The sequence below is a fragment of the Pinus tabuliformis genome, chromosome 8 (assembly GCF_031772625.1).
Source record: "Pinus tabuliformis cultivar Carrire ecotype Pingquan chromosome 8, CPIR1, whole genome shotgun sequence".
Classification (NCBI taxonomy): domain Eukaryota; kingdom Viridiplantae; phylum Streptophyta; class Pinopsida; order Pinales; family Pinaceae; genus Pinus; species Pinus tabuliformis.
Genome location: NC_142294.1, coordinates 418497782 through 418505431, shown reverse-complemented (window position 1 = coordinate 418505431; position 7650 = coordinate 418497782). Strand labels below are relative to the sequence as shown.

At 36.9% G+C, this 7650-nt stretch overlaps 1 non-coding gene across 1 annotated transcript; it reads right to left on the bottom strand.

Moving 5' to 3' along the window:
• Nucleotides 1-5664: 5664 nt before the first annotated feature.
• Nucleotides 5665-5772, bottom strand: LOC149235832 (U6 spliceosomal RNA). Its single transcript, XR_016246805.1, has one exon. It is a non-coding gene; the product is annotated as a U6 spliceosomal RNA (small nuclear RNA).
• Nucleotides 5773-7650: the final 1878 nt, after the last annotated feature.

Sequence of the window (7650 nt, the reverse complement as noted above, 5' to 3'; positions counted from 1 at the left end):
TGTTTGGTATGCCAGTAACAGTTGCTATTCCCTGTTCTGGGCATCATCACAATATGTTTAGCTGACTTGTGCTGATGTTAATCTCTGCACCTTGGCTGGCATTCTTAGAATAGATCCCATGTTTGCTACACTCGGTGATACTCTGATAATCTTGCTGGAATTGAAAAGACAGATCGTTTAGGCTGCCCAGACTGATCATTTTGTTATCAGGGCAGTTCTTTCCTAGGTGTTGTTGGAGAAGTCTGTTTTCAAATAAAAGCATTGTGCAAAGTTACAGCTCGACAGTTGATTGCAGAAAGATCATGGGAAAGGCAAAAAGAAAGAACCAGCTTAAAGCGGGGAAGTCCAAGATCCAAGAATTGGCTGAAGAAAAATCAACAGCAACTCCAAGAAATTGTGAAATTGAAGAGAGAAAATAAAAGCTTGCAGTCCAGGCGCCAATATGAAAGTTTCTTTCCACCATGAAAGAAAAAGAAAAACTTGTAATGATATAAAAACAAGGTGTGTTCAAGTTGCCGATCTCACTTGTGAAAGCATGAAGTAAGTCGAAGCAAGGTGCATACAAGCCATGGAGAAGTCGCAGACAAACTTGGCTCCCAAGGAGGAGTTGTTGGGTAAACTCCAAGCCAAATTGGAAAAACTGCAGCAAGGAGAAAACAATACTGCTCAATGGAAGAAATCAACTACAAGGGATGTTGGGACAATGATAAAAGGAACAAGGTAAGCATTTCCACTTCCAGTGTCAATTCCCATCCATATACTTTCTATTCATTTGGAAGCTTTGAATTGCATATGAACGACTTCGGCTCCAAGATAATACAAAAGATGGGATACAATGGCCAAGGGCTTGGCAAGGATAGCCAAGGCAAGAAAGACCCTATTGAAGTTGAATTAAGGCCTCAATAATCTAGCCCCGGGTACCTTGGTGGAGTTTATGAAGGCAAGACTTCTAAAGAGGATTTTACACTTCCATTTCCCTAAAGCATGCACAAAGGAGGATGTGAGACCATCAATCAGAGGACTAAAGAGGAGTGTAAGGAACCTCCGAAGAGTAGGCAGCAATCTGAAGAAAGGGCTTACCATCCCAGCAAGGAGCTGAAAGAAAGTACAAGGAAGCAGCTCCAAAGAGTGCATTCAGCTGGTGGAGAAGCTCCAGCCAGTGCATAATCATTACAAAAGCCTTGTACAAGCTCCGAGATGGACAAATTCAGCAAGCATCATGCACCTCAAAATGTCTGGCCACTTGGGAAACCAAATAAGAAAACACAAAAGCGAGAAAGACAAACAATAAGGTATGCAGAGCCTTTCTTTAAGTCTTTCCTTAGTTGTTCTCGTTGTGGAAAAGGACAACATTGTGTCCAACTGTTGGGACCTTCATCCTTGCATACACTGTAACAAGGGAAATCATAGGTTCCATTCTCCTGGAGGGAAAGCCAATGGTGAGTTGAGGCCCTCTAAAGAAAGTGCAAACATACAGAAGCCAAAACCAAAGTACTCTTACTCAACCAATGAAGATTGAGCACAGTTGGATATCACCTCAGCAATGGAGCAAGTTTCGCAAGGTGTTGAGAGGTATGTATATCATCAAGACTTCTCATGAAAACAAGATGGTGGGATATTTCTTTCCAACCTTGAGCTTGTAAAATGGCAAGAGAAGTAGAGGCTTTTATTTCGGCATGCATGTATAATGCTGATTGGTGCATCACATTTGTTTTAGTAAGCATATCCAAGCTTACTTAAGCATGATAACAGCTGTAGTATGTATTTCCAGGGTCAAGCTGGACTTGGCAGCAATTGTAACACATACTTCCATGATTGAATTGATAGTTACCGCCTCAAACTGAGTCATAGCAGGGAGCTTTGACACTCTATCATGAAGCAGAGAGATTGGAATGTAACTGAGTTAGCCCCCCAGATACTGTATATCAACAGCTGGGGCTGTAATTAGTTTTCAAATCAGTCTGGACTCTGGATGTAGTTTCATTTCTTAGGAAACTGAGCAAAACACTCCAGAGTCAGTACAAAACATCGGTTGTAAGCATTGTGCTTCAGATCTGTGAGCAGTGTTGAGAAACCTAGTATAGGATAGAATAGGCTTGATTTCTCTGTCTTGATAATTGCTTGTGAAAGTTATCAATTTTTTTATTACTTGTTATATCTTTTTCATCAAGCAATTATACACTTATTCAATCTTACAGAAAAATATATATAACATAAAGAAGCAAGAGACACAAAAATTAGGCTCCAAGCCAGGGCAAAACCCGACAAGGGGGAAAACCCAACAATCCTCCTCTTATGGAATCAGATCAAAATGAGATATCCAAGACCAAGACCAAGACCCAAAACAACCACCAAAATGTCAAGTTCAACCCTCCTCCAAGTCACCTCCAAAACTAGTCAACTCTAGTCAAAGTCAATGATGGTCAAACTGTCCAAATCTGTCATCTTCCTGAAATTTCAGACCTGCAGTAGTCACATAAAATTCAGCCTCTTCCACAGAAATTACAATCCACACGTGTGAGCTATCACTAGGTCAAAGATTCGGTCAAACTTTGAATATTCTTCTTGCTTTTGATTTCGTTCTTCTCTCTTGACTTGCTTTGACTCCTCTTCTTCATTGGTTTCAGATGTATTCATGATGGTCAAATGATGAGCTCCAATAGGGTCGAACTTGCCTCTAATATATAGCTGTCATAGAGTTGGAAGAATTAGTCAGTGAGAACAAGACCTTGGATAACAACCGACTTGAGGCTGGAGGCTGGAAATAGTCCGGAGGCCCAAGGTTTGAAGCAATTGCTAATTATAATTATTCTATAAATATTAATCTATACACGTGAGACTTCCCTACGACCTGCCATATGTACATATGCTCCCAACGAAACGTTGTCAATTCAACATCCGAGTTAGATGTTATGCAAATTCTAATGAATGAATGTTGCACTCTCTACGAGGAAATTCATGGCGGAAAATGTTGCAGTCTCTTCGAGGAGGAGATTACGTTGTTTTTATAATTAACTGTGCATACTGTAGTGTTCTATTTTTTATTTTTTTAATTAAAGAAAATAGTTGGGAGCAGCGTTTAAGTATATACAATTTTGTTTGGGATTGGACTACAATAATTAGGTCGATAGGTCTTTCCTATGCATCAACTTTTCGTCAACACTTTTACTCTAATCCGTTAGATCAGATGAAACACTTTCAACCGTTGATCTGAACCAGAAAACAAAACAATGGAAAATCAAGAAAGCACGGAAAGTCAAGAAAGCACGAAAGCTCAAAAAAAATTCTATGCAAAAAAAATCAAGAAAGCACAAAAAAATCATAAAAATCAAAGATCGAAAGAAAAAAGCTCAGAAAAGCAAAGATTTTTGAGGATTTTTATTTTTATTTTTATTTTTTAAATGCAATGTATTATTAATTTATTTTTATAGTTTAATTGAAATATAAATTTTAAATTTTAAATTTAAAAATTAGTTTAGATTTATTTTTAGTTGTAAGTTTATTATGTGTTAAGAGGGACTTTTTTTTTGAGGTATTGATTTTTTAAGTGTGAAAAGAGATTTGACTTTTTTGGCATTTGGTAGATGTAGAGTTAAAATGAATTTAGATTAGTTTAAATATTAACCTTTAAATAACTCACATTAGAGAAAAATACCATGGGAAAAAACCATAGATTAAAAATATAATAAGGAAAAACCATGGGTTGGAAAATTTTATATTTTATATTTTAATTTTAATTTGACTAATTCAAAATGTTAAACATTGTAACATCTCTCTAAAATAACTAAATTCAATTTAAGTCCATGCTAGCTCCCATCATTTTCCTGCTCAAAAGATAGGCGTTCTCAACACCTTAGCTACTTCGGCGGGCGTTGCAAGTTTATGACGAAAATCACCTTGAAGATGAGAAAATTGACATCCTGGAAGTTTTTAATAAGAATGGTTATAGTAGGTCTCAAGGTCTTAAGGCTTTTCAAAAGGCTGAAAAGGGTCCTAAGAGTAAGATTGACCCCAAGGATTGGTCTTCTAGTGTTCATCTTCCCTTTATTCTAGGGACCACGGATAAAATCGCTAGGATCTTGAGGAAGCATAAGATTCATTCTTCTTTTAGACCTCTTAACACTATATGAAGTTCTCTTCATTTTGTTAAGGACCCGATTAACCCCAAGGATTAGAAGGGTGTTTATATCATTCCCTATTCTTGTCGAGCTCCTTATATTGGTGAGACCGGTCGATCCATTAACCAAAGGATTTGTGAACATGCTGCGACATCAGGCATGGAAGGTCTCGCTCCTCCGCTTTGGTAGAGCATGCAGAAAATACCAATCATCACATCTCCATTGAAGAGGCTAAGGTCATTGCGAGGATTGACCATTTTCATTATCGTAAATTTAGAGAGGCCTTAGAAATTGAAAAAAAGACTTGTTAATTTAAATAGAGATGACGGCTGGAGTATCAACATATGCTAGATCCCTGCACTTTCTTCCTAAAAAATTATTTTTATTTATTTATAGATTAAATAATTAATTTTTTTTGTTAATCCCCATATTGCTTAGTTTATGACTCTCTTAAATTATTCTTGGTAATATGAATAGGATTAAACCTTAATATTATATATAATAATATTCATTAATAAGATTATATAGGGTTATGGATCCTTTCTCACCTGAGGGGGAATGTGAAAAAGAGAGCGAGGAGGGTTCTGTCGGCAGGGGGACTCGAACCAGGGCAGCCTAGGCCATCGGCCTAGGGTGCTGCAGACTAGACCTCATTTTGGATGACGAAGACTAGGAGGTACGGGGTGGGTCAACAAGTTTTCTATGGAGATGGTCCATACAATGGCCATGTAGGCTGTGGGTTGGATCCAGGGTGCTCAATCTGCAAGGATCCCAAGGAATATGTTTACTGGGACAAATTTCATCCAACTGAGAGGGTACAGTGGATGATTGCAGAGGAGGTTTTGGGCAGGGATTCTTCCTTCGTTTCTCCCATGAATCTCAGAGGCTTGATCCAGTACACAAACCCCACCCCTTCCCCCTTTGATCCTTTGTTTAAGTAATATATTATACCCTAAATTATTCATTAATCGAGCATGTCCAAAGGTATGAATCAACAATCCAACTGTATATATTTGTGATGCTTACTGGTGCAAATTTTCATTTTTCCACAAAAGCATAATAGCAAATAGATTTACCTTAAATTATTCAACGTCCAAAGATATCAATCAACAATCCAGCTGTATAGGTATATGTGTGACGTTTACTGGTGCAAATTTTAATTTTTCACAAAAGCAGAATCGTTGTCAGGGTTTACTGAGAAGAGTTGTGGCAGTGTAGGCGACTAGGCTGATTGAACCAATATCTCTTCTAAAAAAATTCAACAATTCCAATTTAATAATCCTATCGGCCTCTCTTTGTACCTTTTGGGACAATTGCTAGTTATAAGAAAGATGGGTTAGAAAGAAAAAAGAAGAGTCTAAATAGGTAGGGAAAAGAGAAGATAGAGTAGTTGATGATATTTTAGAGAGAAAAGTAAAGAGAAAGAAAAAATAGTTGATAAGAGAAAAGAGATAGAAAATTAAAAGAAAATAATAATAATAAGAGAAAAAATAGTAAAGCATTCTCTACTTAACAATTTAACCACAAACCACAACTTTAGGACTTGAAAATTTTAAACCATTTCTAAATTTATGAGTATCATGCTTACGCAAGAGCCATGCTAATCTTCTCTATATCGTTCCAATTTTATTCGAGGTCTCCAAAGTTTTGTGAAAGGCCTCTCTCTATATCGTTTCAATTTTATTGGAGGTCTCCAAAGTTCTGTGAAAAGCCTTTTTAATGGAGGAAAATCAAGCATATCCATAGACATTTGGAGGTCTCCAAAGTTCTGTGGAAGGCCTTTTAATGGAGGATAATCAAGGAAATCGATAGACATTTTGAAAAAGGAAATTCGATGGTGTTAGACAGTTATAAAGGAAATTCGATGGTGTTAGACAGTTATAATAATAAAAATAGTTAGCTTGATTTATGAATGATAATTTATTTGTTTATAATTGTGAATAAATTATTAATGGAAGATATGTTATTGGCATATAAGCTATTATGAATAATAGATTATTTAACATAATTTATATGTTAATAATTTATTGGTTTATAGGTTATTTTCACATAATTTATTAATAAATAAATTTAATAATTTATTAGTGGATAATTTATTTATCTATAAGTTATACACTAATAAAGAAAAAGAAATATTTGAGGTGACATCTTGTTTTGTGTTATTTAAATTGATTTTTTGACTATATATATGGATTCAGCGCCATGAAAAATTTTTAGGGCACTTCAATTGTACAAGGGTTACCCATCAAACTTGTGATTTCAATAAATGGCAGAAATATTTGAGGTGAAATCTTGTTTTGTGTTATTTAAATTGGTGTTTTGACCATATATATAGATTCAGCACCGTGAAAAATTCCTAGAACACTTCAAGGGTTACCCATCAAACTTGTGATTTCAATAAATTCTTAAATTTTAGAAAAATTAAACCAGAAAAAACCCACTAAAAAATTTCTAAATATTCTCAATAAAATCAACTCAAAACAATTATATATCCACAAACTTATCTCACAAAAACTTATTTACCAAAAAGAAACCTCTCTGGGAGGGGAAGGTTTGTAATCTATCTCGCTTCTAACGAAAACCTAATGTGGTTCCTTACCCTATTTGAAAGACATTTGAAAGGCATTGTCTATGGAGGCAGGGATGGAATTTGACGGGCATTTTGCCCGTCATAAGGCTTTTTGAACGTATTTGACGGCTGGAATTTGTCCATGCCCGTTTTGACTGACGTGCCCGGAAGAGTAAAAAACGTTTTTTTGACGTCTGGAACTTTTTCCAAAACGTTCTTACGCCTAGGGTTGGAATTTTTTTGAAAAACGTCATTCCCTTATCTCACAGCCTGCAGGGCCGTCACACACACTGTTTCCTTCCTTTTCCTATTCTCGCGCAGCTCCTTTTCGCCTGACATCATGCTTTACTCTCAGCTGCAGCGTGAAACTCTTGGCTGCATGAGGCAAGTAGCTCAATGAATTGTGGAAATGTCAAGAGGGCCGAGGCTGTCAAATTAGCATGTGGGAGGAATCGAAATTAGCATGTGGGAGCAGCCAATGGCCATAGCCATTTTTCCTGAAATTTCTTCTCTTAAAAACGAAGTCTCGTCCCCAATAGCAGCGAATTTTTCGCTCCGCCAGAGATTTAGTTTTTTGTGGAGAATGGGCAATTCCCACTTGTCCCGCGAGTCGCACCATTCCTTTAGCCGAAGATTTTTTCTCTGGGAAAATTTGGAATCTTTCCCTGGACGATTTCGGGGATCTGTGCATGCCACTGCATGGTCTCCCTGTCTTTCACCCAACGAATGTGGCCCGTGGGCTTGTTTTCTTTGTACAATCGAGTTCATGATTCACAGTGCACACTCTCTCTCAACGCATTGCCCATTCAAACTTACGCCTGTCGCCCAGCTCAAGATTGGCTCCAAGGAAACTGCGAGGAAATTACAAATTGGTGCTTCAAAGTTCAGGTTAGTGATTGATTTTTTATTCTTCAAACACTATGGGTCTACTGTCTAATTGTTGTTAGCTTTTAATTTTTCATT